This window comes from Rana temporaria, chromosome 5 (genome assembly GCF_905171775.1).
Source record: "Rana temporaria chromosome 5, aRanTem1.1, whole genome shotgun sequence".
In the NCBI taxonomy this organism is placed as follows: domain Eukaryota; kingdom Metazoa; phylum Chordata; class Amphibia; order Anura; family Ranidae; genus Rana; species Rana temporaria.
In genome coordinates, this window is record NC_053493.1 from 224,404,398 (window position 1) to 224,418,752 (window position 14,355).

Consider the following 14,355-nt stretch of genomic DNA (forward strand, 5'->3'; position numbering starts at 1 on the left):
ACTGATTCCATTTTTGTTGTTCCAGAAGGTTTTAAGTGTTACTCAGGCTTCCAGCTTCACTATATATACGTGGATTTAACAAGTTATTGTGCATGTAAAATGGGGAAATAACCTGAAAATTATGCCCTAACCTGTGCTAATGTGTATGTGTGTATAAAATATGTGTATAAATAATATTAGTAAAAGAAAATGAATCGTGCACCCTACTCTTTAGGAAATATAGTGCAAATGAGTGAAATATCATAGGCAACCACTATGTGTCCCTAGCGGATTGCTGACCATATGATGGAAAGTGCTAATTATACAATATAGTGATAATTAAACCTATAATTGCCCCTGGATTTCTCCAGTGTGTGATAAACTTTTACAACTTATAGTGCAGTGTCCAAAAAATAAATATTGTGAATGGACAATGTCCAATAAATTCAGGTTATATCCAAAGATGCATGTTATGTCCACCAAATATAGTGACTAGGATATTCCTCCACCCACACCGGTCACACAGCCTACTCACAGAATTTACATGGCCCCCATTACAGGAGTAATATACAGCAGATTGATGCAGACAAGCTCTCAATGTGCATCCCCACGATTCAGCAAAGGAGACTCCAATGGCAGATAAGATTAAACTGTCACCAATTATCCAGGCATCAGTAAAAGAAGAAACAATCTCCCATGGTGAAGTATGTAGATTCATTTAAAAAATGCTTTAAAATTCAATTGATTCAAGTAAAAATGCAGAAATTTTTAAAAATCGAAGCAGGGACTCCGATGTGCTCTCCACCTGCATTCCACTATGGGTGGAAGTGACGTATCATGCTCGACCACACCCTGTTTTGCAGGCTTATGAGTTGCAAAATAAAGTGCTTCATTTTATACTTCTGGTTCCAGTGTCGTATGGAGTAGCTGCTCCCTTCAAAAGTTCTCACGAAGGGGCTCGCATATCGGCAATTAAAATAAGCCTGGGTCATCAGTGTAGCCCACCGCTCCTCTGAGAATCCTCCCCCACAGCTATGAAGCATTTTCCAGACACAAACGCTCACCCGATCCATCAGCTGCAGCCCCGCTTTACAACATGGTGGAGGCACCCGACATGGAGGTCAGTGTTGACTCTACCCCTCCCAGCATATGGAGCACAATACAGAGCGCATTGCACAGGCAGTGGAAGCTCTTCTAGCCCCCACAATAGCGTCCTCCGTGGAAAAGACTGTACAGACAGGCATGGCACATATTATGAAGGAGCTGGACGAACACACTACACATCTCAATGAGAAAAAAAATAGGCTTTCTAATATTGAAGATGGGTTGTACCAGGCTCAGGGTACAGATCAATCACAGGGTAAAACCAACCAATTTATTCTCCAAAAATTAGAGGACCTATAAAACAGGTTGAGATGCAGAAATCTGTGTTTTTGTGGGAGTCCCTGAATCCCTGGAGATGCCCACTCTCATTTAACTCTGTGCTTCACGAGTGGAGAGGGCCCAATGCCTTGGGTCACAGAATCCTCTCCTCTTATGCTACCATTCTCTCTTTAGAATGCTTAATAACTGATCAGATGTCCATTTATTCTGTAGGGGCAATACAACCCTAGTTTTCCTAATATCCAGTTGGATAATATAGATTTTATGGTGAGTACATTTTTTGTTAAATAAAGAAAGGAAGGGTTACAACTCTGTCAGGTTATGAGTTGCTATTTGAGTCCCAAAAACTTAATAGGAAGTGGAAGGAAGTATGGAACAAGTCACTGGAACAGGTTTTCACACTGAAAGATGTACTTTTACCCCTTTTATGTTGTTCTGAGAACAACTAAAAGATTTAGCATTTCCCTTATTTGTTTGTACAAGGCATAATCTCAGGGAAGTTGGAAACAAATAATAGCTTGAAATGGTAGATGCACTAGAACCTTGGGTGAATGGTATTTTAGTATTTTATATTGATTTTATTACAACTGCACTTATAATGAATCAATGGGGCATCTGATTGACATGTGGGCTGCTTCCAAACAATGAGGACCTGCAACAGATACCTCATTAGGGCTTCAACACATTAGGGCTACAACACAATATGAAAATCGTATTAGATCAAAAAAATAAATAAATTAAAGATCTCAATCATGTATATTTATACAAATCAAAACCTATGATATTAACCTATATGCATTGAAGCAAAAAAAAAATTGATTGGGCTCTGCATTGGTCCCCACTTACAAATAGATAAAATCACATAAGACGGATTCACAAAGGGGATGTTTGATCACAGAAAGAGAACATACAGCGTACCGTGATTTATGATCTAAAACAATAATAATAGAAATTGCCATTTTAAAATAATACAAAGTAAAGACAAGTGTAAAAATGATCAGATGTATAAAAGATTACTACACAAAAAAAAGAAATCAACTGGTATGGACTTGGGTTTGTGATTCAAAAAGAGATTAATGAAAGGCAATAGTGATGCTGGGAGCAATGGGGAATGCATTGGTCTGATAACAAAATACTGTGTAAACACTCACTGTATATTTAAAATAACTCAATGGCATTCAGCAGCTGGTCATATTCACTCTTTGTTTTCACTTTGGTTCCTATTCCCCAAACCTAAGCACCTTCCACCTCATTTTCAACCCCTCCTAGATTTGTTATGTATTTTTTATGTATTTTTTATGCATTTAAACTGGGCACAACGGCAAGTCTGGTTGTAGCCCCAACTAGCTGCTGAATGTTCTTAGATATACAGTTAGTATTTACACACCATTTTCTTTTGACACCAATCCATTCCCCATTGCTTACAGAATCATTATTTTCTTTTATTGTTTTTCACATTGGTAATTCACAACCCTCAGCTGATACCATCTGATTTTATATTTTCTTTAAGGTAAACCTTTTTGTTGTAGTAAACTATTATATACCCCAGACATTTTATTTCACTGTTCTTTACGTCATAGTATTTTAAAATGGCAATTTCTATAATTAATGATTTTGATTATAAATTATTGTACTGTATGTACTTCTTTCTATAATCAGAGGTGTAACTCATGTGTTCTCCAAAAAGCATCTGCTTTTGGCTATACACATGAATGCTTTCCTCCCTCAAACATGCAGCAGGTGCAGAAGTCTTTGGTCTTTAGAAAAAGCATATTTTCCTAAGTTTTTAAAGATACAGATCACACAAAACTCAGATTTTCCCAGATACAGCCTGGGGGATCAATCTCCCTCCTTGGTTGCATACATGCAAATACGGTATGTGAACATACCACATCAAGATGCCTCTTCATCATACAGTCATATTCTAGAAAATCAAAGAGCTCTGGCAGTTTATGAAAAATACTGTATATAAAGTATGCCCAAATACACATTTTGAGCATGCAAAGATTATAATTAAAACCTGCACAGGAAAGTATTTTTCTTTTCAGTTCATTTATTTATTTTGTTTTTTTCTAAGGAGTAACCTTCACTATTTGATTTAACTAAATGATTGTATGTGCTTTGATTTTATTTGAAATGTTATAAATATTTGTTTTATCTTTTACTGCTATGGAGGCACAGACAGTGACAATGTGTTTGTGATGTTACCTCCTTCATTGGATTGGATTGGATTGGATTGGAATAAATACTTAGAGCGCCGAATGCGAGTTGTGAAACTCGCGTCTAAGCGCTTACCAACAAGCTGGGGGTATCCAGTTCCCAAGAGCAAAAAGAAGAAACTAGGACATCTAAGTAAAAGAGGGGAACAGACAAGAAATAAACAGAAATATAAAAAGAAGGGGGGGGGGGGTGTCAGGGCACAAAAAGCCTATCCCTACTCCCTGACCATGGACCGCAGCCTGGGATTAAGGCAGCGTCATGCTAAAGGCTTGGAAGGCCAAGTCTCTATCTGTAGGCTTGTGAAAAAATAAGTGTTTTCAAGCCCTTACGGAAGGCCATCAAGGAGGAGGATGCTCGGAGCCGATGAGGGAGCTGGTTCCAAAGAGAGTTCCCCAGTGTTTGGAGCCGGCGGCCACCTTTTGAAGCTGATCGACTAGATTTAATAATTGCTAACAGGGCGTCAGTCGAGCGAAGCTCTCTGGGTGGACAGTAGTGTTGTGTCATATTCGATAAGTACATCGGACCTAGTTGCCAATAGGCCCGAAACACCAGACAGAGTGCCTTGAACTCAACCCGTTTTGCTATTGGGAGCCAGTGTAGATTCTTAAGCACCGGGGAGATGTGATTCCGCCTTGGGCAGTTTGTGACTAGTCTTGCAGCATGATTCTGTGTAATCTGCAATCGTTTTATCCACTTCTGTGGGAGCCTCATAGAAGTCACCACTTTTTATTGCTGTTCAAATGAAAATACATTTTTTCTGATGCCTGCTGGTTACGCTCTACTCTGCTAGTACTGTTATTGATATTGACTAGTATCCACTTTGTTAGGTAGCTTCAACCAACATACAGTATAGAAAATTTTTGTTTTTGTTTTGGGAAATATGTACAATGGCTTTCATGATAAGAGCAAGAGGGTTCTGTAACAAAATCGAAGTTGCATTCAATGCATGTTAGTCATGATACAGATATTTTTATCTATATACGTTGTTATATACAATTTTATGTACATTTTTGTTACAATATATACAAAAATATTTGACACATATTTCAGCTATGCTTTCTTTGAACTTAGTCACATCTTAAACGACCCAAAAGGATGTGCCAATAGTACATGATTTGTTGACCAATATTCTTTTAAGGAACATCTTTTCTAAAATAGCAAATTCTCTTCTGTCTACATAACATTACATTTTAAAAGGAAAATATTATGGTTTTGAGGCAATTTTTTTTCTTAATTGTTTTTAACCAGAAGGATTCGCACCCTAATGACCAGTGGCATTTACACAGCGAACAAAGCTAAAAATAGCCACTGATTACTGTATACATGTCACTGGCAGGGAAGGAGTTAACACTAGGGGTGATCAAGGGGTTAATTGTTCCCTAGGGAGGGGTTTATAACTGTGGGGGGAGTGGACTGACTGGAGGAGAAGAGAGATTGCTGTTCCTGATCACTAAGAGCAGCAGATATAGCTCTACTCCCCTGTCAGAATTGGGATCTGTTTGTTTACATACACAGATCCCCTGTTCTAGCTCTCTGTGGAGTGATCACCACCAGCTACACGCATCAGCTCCGGTGCGGGCAAGCATGCACGCCACCTATCGCTCTTAAAGTGGCCGACATACACCTACCACGATTCGAGCAGCTGTGCCAACCTGATGCAAAATTGGTTTTATACTTTTTACACCTTTTACTCTTTACTGTATATAATAATCTTAATTTTTCATGTAAATGTTTAATACAGTGTGCACCCACATCACTGGCTTTGTAAAGTGTTTTACATTTGTTATGCAAAAGAGAGCACATCAGTAGCCTTCTCTACTTGAAACTCTACAAAGTTCTATACAGAGCAGAGAGATAGAGATATGAGCTGCCACTATGACTTTTATAATTGTATGTGTCATCTAAGCTTCATTTGTAAAGCACTGTAAACAATAGGCATTTTACACAAATGAATTACAGTTAGCCAAGTAATCATGTAAAAAGGGGCTTTGAGCTTTACTTGCTAGTTTTAGTTTATAAATATTAATATGAAATATTTTATATTTACCAGACACTCTTTACTATTACCTTACCCGTTTGTAACCTGCCATATTTTAAACCTCCTATCCACCACATAGTGAGCTAAGAACAATACACAGAGGACCAGATTCACAGAAAAAGTACGCCGGAGTATCTGCTGATACTCCGGCGTACTTTCAAATTTGCCGCATCGTATCTTTATTTTGAATTCTCAAACAAAGATACAACGGCATTTGGCTAAGATCCGACAGGCGTACGGCTTCGTACGCCTTCGGATCTTAGGATGCAATACTTCGGCGCCCGCTGGGTGGAGTTTGCGTCGTTTTCCGCGTCGGGTATGCTAATTAGCTGTTTACAGCGATCCACGAAGGTACACGCGTTCGTCGCATTCTCTTACGTCGTCGCTAGTCGGCTTTTCCCATCGTGAAGTTGCGATTGCTATTAAGGTGGTGTAAAAATAGACAGCCCATGTTAAAGTATGGCTGTCGTTCCCGCGTCAAATTTTAATTTTTTTTTTTTTTTTGCGTAAGACGTTCGGGAATAGGAAAGGATGTACGCACGTCGCCGTTCAAAAAATGACGTCAGTGCGACGTCATTTCGCGCAAAGCACGGAGGGAAATTTCGAAAAGGAGCATGCGCAGTACGTTTGGCGCGGGAACGCGCCTAATTTAAATGATACACGCCCCATTTGAATTAGGCGGGCTTGCGCCGGACAGCTTTACGCTACGCCGCCTCAAGTTTACAGGCTAGTGCTTTGTGAATCAAGCACTTGCGCTGAAAACTTGCGGCGGTGTAACGTAAATGACATACGTTACGCCGCCGCATTTGTATCTGAATCTGGCCCAGAGTTGTGAATACTCCTTCATTCACTAAAAGAAGGTAGAGCCTAGAAAGCCTAGAAAGTTCTATGTAAATGCAGTTAACTTTCAGTGAAACCACATACAGTAAATATAAGATTAGAACAATAATCTGAAATTTAGTAGATTCTCTGCATGTAAAGCTGCTGCCCTGATGCTATTGTGGCACTAGGGCAGCATACTGTACATCCCCTGAAGAAGTCGATGATGTAACAAGTAGTGCAGAGCAGTGTGTCCTTGTCAGTGTTTGCAGTAATGACGCGTACACACGGTCGTTTTTTGTGATGGAAAAAAACGTCATTTTTTTCTCATGAAAAAAAACAACGTTTTTCAAACTTCATTTTAAAAACGACGTTGCCTACACACCATAGTTTTTTCAAAATACTCTAGCAAAGCGCGGTTACGTTCAGCACGTACGGTGGCACTCTGTTCCATTCAAGCTCTCTTCATAACTTGCTTCTGAGCATGCGCGGGTTTAAAAACTGCGTTTTAAACATTGTTTTAGCTACACACTGTGATTTTTTATGACACAAAAAGCAACGTTTTGAAAAACGACATAAAAAATTGAAGCATGCTCGAATTTTTTTTGGTGGTTTTTCAGAAGACATAAAACAATGTTTTCCCCACACACGGTCATTTTAAATGACGTTTTTAAAAATGCGTTTTTTTTTTCATCACAAAAAACGACTGTGTGTACGCGGCATAAGGAGAGAACAAGCTAGCAGCAGCCTACTGTTATAATGAAATCCTGAGCTGCCAGCCCGATAGATTCTGAGCAGTGAGTCATAGGGAATGTCTGTGCAGTTTCACTTAAGAGGGTTTTACTTTCTTTTTAATGTGAGTGTGATTTTAATAAATATTTGAATTGTTTGAGACATACAGAGAGCACTATGTGTGTTCTTTCATTTTTTGGGATTTACATACTGAAAGCTTCCTCAAGCTGGCCATTTTAAAAAAGGGATTGAGAAACCTACATTATAGCTCATCCTGGCTACTTTAAAGGACTCTGCAATTTTTGATCTTTTAAGGTCTAACAAAGAAGGTGAGAGTTTGTCCACTAGGATCATGGTGAAGTGAATATGCACCCTTTTCATGGTTTTATCCTTTTAAAGACTTCTGAAACTTGATTTATTTTTTCACTAAAAGGAATTTTGAATTTACAAACTAAATTGGAGTATGTAATCATGAGCACATTCATGTTTATTTATTATCCACCATCACTTTATTATCTCATGTACTGTTTTTTTTTTTTTTTTTGCAATGGTTATTAACTTGATGTAAGCACAATTGTTGTAACTGCATATTATTTGGAACATTCTTTTTGCACATGTAGTAAGAGTAGAAGTGCAGTACAGTTTTTGCATGTAATATGTGATCTGAATTATGTATAGTTATGCAACACTGCAGAAGATGTGTACATATAATGATTTTAATACTGTATATACTAATGGAATCATTCTTGGTACAAGTAAAACTATAACAGTTTATAACTGTATATTGAAAAGAAAAGGGTAATCATGGAACACATAATATCTTCAGCCTTTGATTTATACACTTTCTGAAACGGTATGCATAGTTTGCTATTCTTTGCATAGTATCTGTTGCCCAGAGGACAAATCTCAATGGCATAAGCAAGACACAAGCACTATAGTACATCATCTGTGCTATCAGGTCTAATTTCTTGGTACTTGGTAGTTACTTGACAATTAGGGAAGCAACATAAAAGATCACTTGCATATAAAAAAAATGATGATAAATTTATGGGTTAATACTTTAAATAATAGTAATTAGTGTACTTGTATAATTATTTGACATACCTTTATTTTTGTTTTCCCAACATTTATATACAGACCAAGCCAATGAGCAGATGATAGGATAGCATTTTATCATGCTGTCAAAGATGCTTTAGCAGTTACAGTAATTAAAAAAAAAAACTGACTAAACGGTAAGTATGCTTGACAGTGGGTTATATTTTCTCCTATCCCTGTCACGTCTGCCAGTCAACTTGGTCTGCATATAAATGTAGAAAAAAATAACATACTGAACGCTATCCTTAAGGCTGGATTCACATATCCGTGTGGAGTGGTTCACGGCAGGGGTCCAGTCCGTCCCTGTTTACCATTTCAAGTTCGATTTCAGTCTAAATTTTTGCTGGTTTCAGACTTGAACCGGACCAGAAGATGCACAGGACTCCTGTGCAATTCACTCCAAAACCATCCCAGATCTGTGTGAATCGGCTTCATTGAGAGCCGGTCACAGTCTCCTGACATGTGAATTGGATGTGGATTCCTAATTATTCTCTATTTACGTTATTCTTTAAAACCAGATAACATTAGTAAGGTCATAACCAAAGATAATGAACAGTTTATTAACCAACAGTATAAACTAAAATATGAGATCTGGGAGGTGGGATATAATAAAGTAAAAAAAAAAAAAAAAAAAATATATATATATATATATATATATATATATATATATATATATATATCTCATGAGACCTTTGATTTTTGATAATCAAATCAATTACATATCAGTAACAAAAAATAGTACATTAATCGTGGAGTGGTCTAATGGAGACACCCTTTACTCAGTAAACTTTAAAAAAAATATACCAAAATAATTGTAAAAAAAAAAGCTGAGAACATGTCATTCATTTTGCAAGAGTCAAAATTATACATCCTCAAAGGTAAGTTGGGTGACCATAAAACAGATCAGAGTGAATAGGGAAACCAAATCCCATGAGTATGTAGGCCTCAAAGGTAAATAAGCATCTTAGTAGACCATCAAGTACATTGTAGATCAGAATCAACATGAAAGATCCCAAGACTTTGCAACTTTATTCAGATGATTTTAAATTGTTGCTATGATTTCTTCTCACACTTCTCTCACTAGTGATCATGAGCATGTACAATACATTTTTGATTTTACTAATTGTACAGAATGTAAAATGCTGTACCTACATTATTCACTAGTCTATACCTATACCAGGTCCATGCTGAAAATGTATAGATGAATTACCTTTAATTTTGATGATTTAGTAGTTAAAGCTACGTTAGAGAGATTGCAGTCTAACTCTAGTGGAGGAACACCTGGTCTGATGAGGGATACACTCTGTAAAAGAGACAATAATTGTATGCCCTTCATGTTAGGAATTCAGCATTTGAGGCATTCCAAAATGTTGTATCAAACCCAATGAGAAGACTGCCACTGAGTTTTAACTCTCCAGATCCAATTGATTAAGTCCGAGTGGTTCGAGGTTAAAAAGGAAAAACTTGTACTGATATCATTTTGTGGGAAGCAGATAAAGGAGGCATAGTGGTTGTCTTAAGTCTTAAGTATTACAAAACAGAGGGTCTTAACCATTTAATGATTCAGACACATATTGTTTATTGAAGATTGATCTTACCCTGCAATTTAAGTTATTTAACTTGGGGAAAGAAACAGGAGCACTAAAACCGCTGAGTATTTGATGGAGGAGCACCCTATGCCCCCTGTGATTCACCATCTCCCAAGATTCCATAAACAGGGCATTACAGGGAAAGATTGGAAGAACGAGTAGACCAATATCTGCAGCCTTTGGTAAGCAGACTTTCTGGTTATAGCAAAGATACTACCATTGTTCTAGCTCATGCACAGGATATTTGATGGTAATAAAGGTAGTTAAATTACTGTAGTATTTTATTCCTGATAAATTGGCCCTGGAGGCCCTTAAATATCAATTACATCTTTATAGTTTTTATACATCAGAGTTGAAAGAATTGTCACTGATGCCAGTGGATTTTCTTTTAAAACACATTTTTTCATACTGTGTTGTATTTGCGGTGCCATGGGGGCTCAATTCTCTTCGTAATTGGCCAACCTTTATATGGGTTGGTGGGAGGAGATGGTTTTATTGTCCCACTTCAATCTACAAAGAAAGGGTATCATCTGGTACGACAGGTACATAGATGATCTTATCCTGGCATGGAATAACACTGGAGTTTGTTTGACATCTTTTGCACAGTACCCAAATCAAAATTATCTCAATCTAGAATTAAGTGATTCTGAAACTATTCATTTTTAAGACATCACATTGACAGTTAACAGTTCCACTAGGTTAGTAGACACACAAACATTTCAATAATAATATGCTGGTAATTCTCTTCTTATAGTGACCAGCTGTAATTGCATACACATTATACAATCAATACCTGTGGGCAAGATCAGACCTAAGATAAACTGTTCTATTTGAAAGTTGTGTGTGTGTGTGTGATCTCATTTCAGAGACTGGTGCATCTTCTAGAAGCAAGTTCAGTATGATTATTAAGAAGCCCATGTCTAAATTTTGAGAAAACAGGAACAAAATTAACCAAGTCACTATTGTCACCACATCCTCTTATGGAATATAGACATGTGATCAATATAGTTATAAAACACTTGCCTGTTTTATATGCAGGCAAGGATTCTCAATTATTCTCTATTTTAAAACATGGATGCAGATTTTCTATTTGATGAGTGCCCACACTTGGCACACTTGGCAGTATGTTTAACTCCCATTTGAGTAGGAATACCTGGCATGCTACTGTCAGTTATTTTTGTTGTGGCTTGAGTACAGGTCAGTATTGTACCAAACACGCCAAGTGCAAGACCTAATGTCAAGTAACCCTTTAAACAGTACATAAACTGTGGATCAAAATTTTTAGTTTGTCATTGAATGCAGCCTTTGTGCTCTTCAGTACATGGGCTGCATGACCAGACACTTCAGAGCAAGAATAGTGAAGCATTTTAATGAAACCCACATGCTACGAATATGAGCTCATTCTCATTTTGTGGGGTTGAGCATATTTTGAAACCTCCTGGGAGGGGGCGATATGTACCGGAAACTACCCCGAGAAAAGTTTGATGGGTTTTTATGTTATGTACAAGAGCTCCATCTGGTCTCAAACATAGATGGGATATTGACTTATTTTTTAGATCATTTTATTTATTTATACAAACACATTTTCAATCATCCCGTCTGTGTATATGTCTTTCCCACTGTTCAATTCATTATGCAGTATATGAATTGCTTCTGCAATTACAGACTTCATCATAGCTTGTAATGTTTGTGCTTGTATTTCACAGTTATCTATTTTATTTTTTTATTTTTTTTCATTCTTGTTGTTTATTGATGATGGGTCTTACCACTTGGTTTGTATACATTTATCTCAATATATAGGCTTTTAGAAATGTCACAACCTTAGTCCAGCAAAGGTTATTCTCCTCTCCTTTAATTAATTTTATTTGGGATTCACCTGTTGTTTTTCACTTGTATGCATGTAAATAACAAGGTTGTGTACTCATTTGGAAAATGCTATTATAACGGCCAGATGGCCGAAACATTTTAGCGTGTTCATACTGTAATGACTATGTAGCCAATACAATTTACCAAACTGGGATGATACCAAGTATCCAGCTTGATGTTATTTCCTATGCTGGAAAATGGTATGTGCCTTGAAGCTTCCCTCAAATTGGCTGCCTGATATGAAATCCAAAATGTACTAATGTACTAATTATCTACAGGAAACACCTGTTTGTGTAGCACCCTCTAATTTAGGTAGGTGCTAGAAGTAGGATTTTTGTAGTGCAGGTAAAATTGAATCAGGCCTAGCTGTTTGTTTTGATATGTGTGGGTTGAGAGTAGCAGCAGGTTACTCACATGCAGAATCACTTCTCGGTTACCTCCCTCTGGCTTCTAGAGGATACTAGAAGGGAGGAGGGGAAGAGAGGTAGAGCTCCCTGTGGTGTTCTAAAGAGCCCTGACTAATCCCCAACTTGGATTGACAGGGGGAAAGCCTCCTTAAAAACCTAGAGTCAGCCCTGCTGGGGGAGAGTCTTTGGGTGGAAGAACTGAGAAATGGAGTACTAGCTGTTGTGGCAAGCTCCTCAGGGGGGTGACCTTGGGCCTGGAGCTCAGGAACAGAAGGGACTCTTGTACAAACCACAGGGGTGTTGTGACCAGGAGCAGGAGAGGACAGTGGAGAGTATGGCCAGGCAAGTCTCCAGGAGGGATCAACCAGGTGTCAGTGAGTGACACACAGCCAGGAAAGCTGGGGAGGCATGCTGGAGTGGATTGGGAAGATGCAATCTGAGATGGATTTAGAGCCAGTGAGGACTGTGGTGTAATGGGCAGTGGAAACAGGCAGATGTAGCCAGGAGGGCTGGCATGGCTTATAGAGGGCTGACTGGGATCAGTAATCCACCTAGGACAGCTAGCACCAGAACTTTCCATTATTTTTGCTATACCAAAGGGGCCCACAGTGCCTTCCTGCAAAGGGTGGTTGCTAGGGCCGGGCTGATGGCAGTGCCAGGCCCAACCACATACTAGCTGTGCCTAAAGAATTGTGCTGGAGGAAGAAATAGTCTGCAGCAATAGTTGTGCTGGAGGAAGAGGAGAGTTTATAATTTGTCCCAAGCTGTGCAAAAAATCTTTCTGGGCATCCTATACATTCCTTAACCCCATCCAAGTCATAATCCCTCAATAAAACACAAAACAAAGCGAACAGACTGTTCATTGTCATGGAGTGTTTGGGAAGTGAATGCCGGCTGGGCAGGGTGACAGGTGGACCACAGTATCCAGCAGCCCCTATGGGGGTACCGCTACTAATGTACACTCAAGGTGGATTCCTATAGTCAGGCACAATTACCAGTAATATCCAATGTCTCTGAATCAAACTTGTGCAAATACTGTATATAAACTAATGTTTGTTTGATGGCTTGGACTCACATTTTAATTCATATTGGCATAGGGTAATTGCAAATAGCACCTACAATGAAATATAAATAGCATTTCTTAAATTCTTAAAGTTGTGGAAGCTGGTCGCAAAAGAATCTGTGAATAGTCTGCTTGCTTTGTGATGTGGAACTACTGTTGAGAGTATTGGACTGTCTGTAAAATACAGAGAGAAATAATATAACTTCCTCCAAGCTCAAATATTTATCAATTACCGATAGTTATAATTAGGGATGAGCCGAACATCCCCCGATTTTGTTCGCAGCAGAATATGCGAACAGGCAAAACATGTCTATGGGACATGAACATGAAAAATCAAAAGTGCTAATTTTAAAGGTTAATATGCAAGTTATTGTCATAAAAAGTGTTAGGGGACCTGGGTCCTGCCCCAGGGGATATGTATCAATGCAAAAAAATTCATAGATGGGGGAACCCATTCCATTTTTTTCAATTACTTTTATCTGTATTGCTGGGACCCGACAATTCATTATAGCCGCAAATAGTTTTAAATTACTTTTTTCCTTTAGAAATGTAATTTTGTGTAGGGACTGTTATAAACATGCTCTACTTTACAGGCATGCTATAGACAACCCCCAGGTACGAAATGTAAAGGAATGTTTCACTTTTATTGTTTCACTTTAAGCATTATTAAAATCACTACTCCCCAAAAAACTGCAGTTTTTAAAACTTTTTTTTGCATTGATACATGTCCCCTGGGGCAGGACCTAGGTCCCCAAACACTTTTTATGACAATAAATTGCATATTAACCTTTAAAATTAGCAATTTTGATTTTTCATGTTCGTGTCCCATAGACTTTAACGGTGTTCGCGTGTTCGAACAAACGTTTTGCCTGTTCGCATTTTCTGCTGTGAACCGAACCGGGGGGGGGGGGGTCGGGTCATCCCTAATTATAACTACCGGTAATTGATAAATATATGAGCTTGGGGGAAGTTATATTATTTCCTTCTGTATTTTACAGACAGTCCAATACTCTCAACAGTAGTTCCACAAACACTTTTTATGACAATAACTTGCATATTAACCTTTAAAATTAGCACTTTTGATTTCTCCCATAGACTTTTAAAGGGTATTCCGCAGCTTTCGAATTTGACACAAACACCCCAAATTGTTCGCTATTCAGCAAA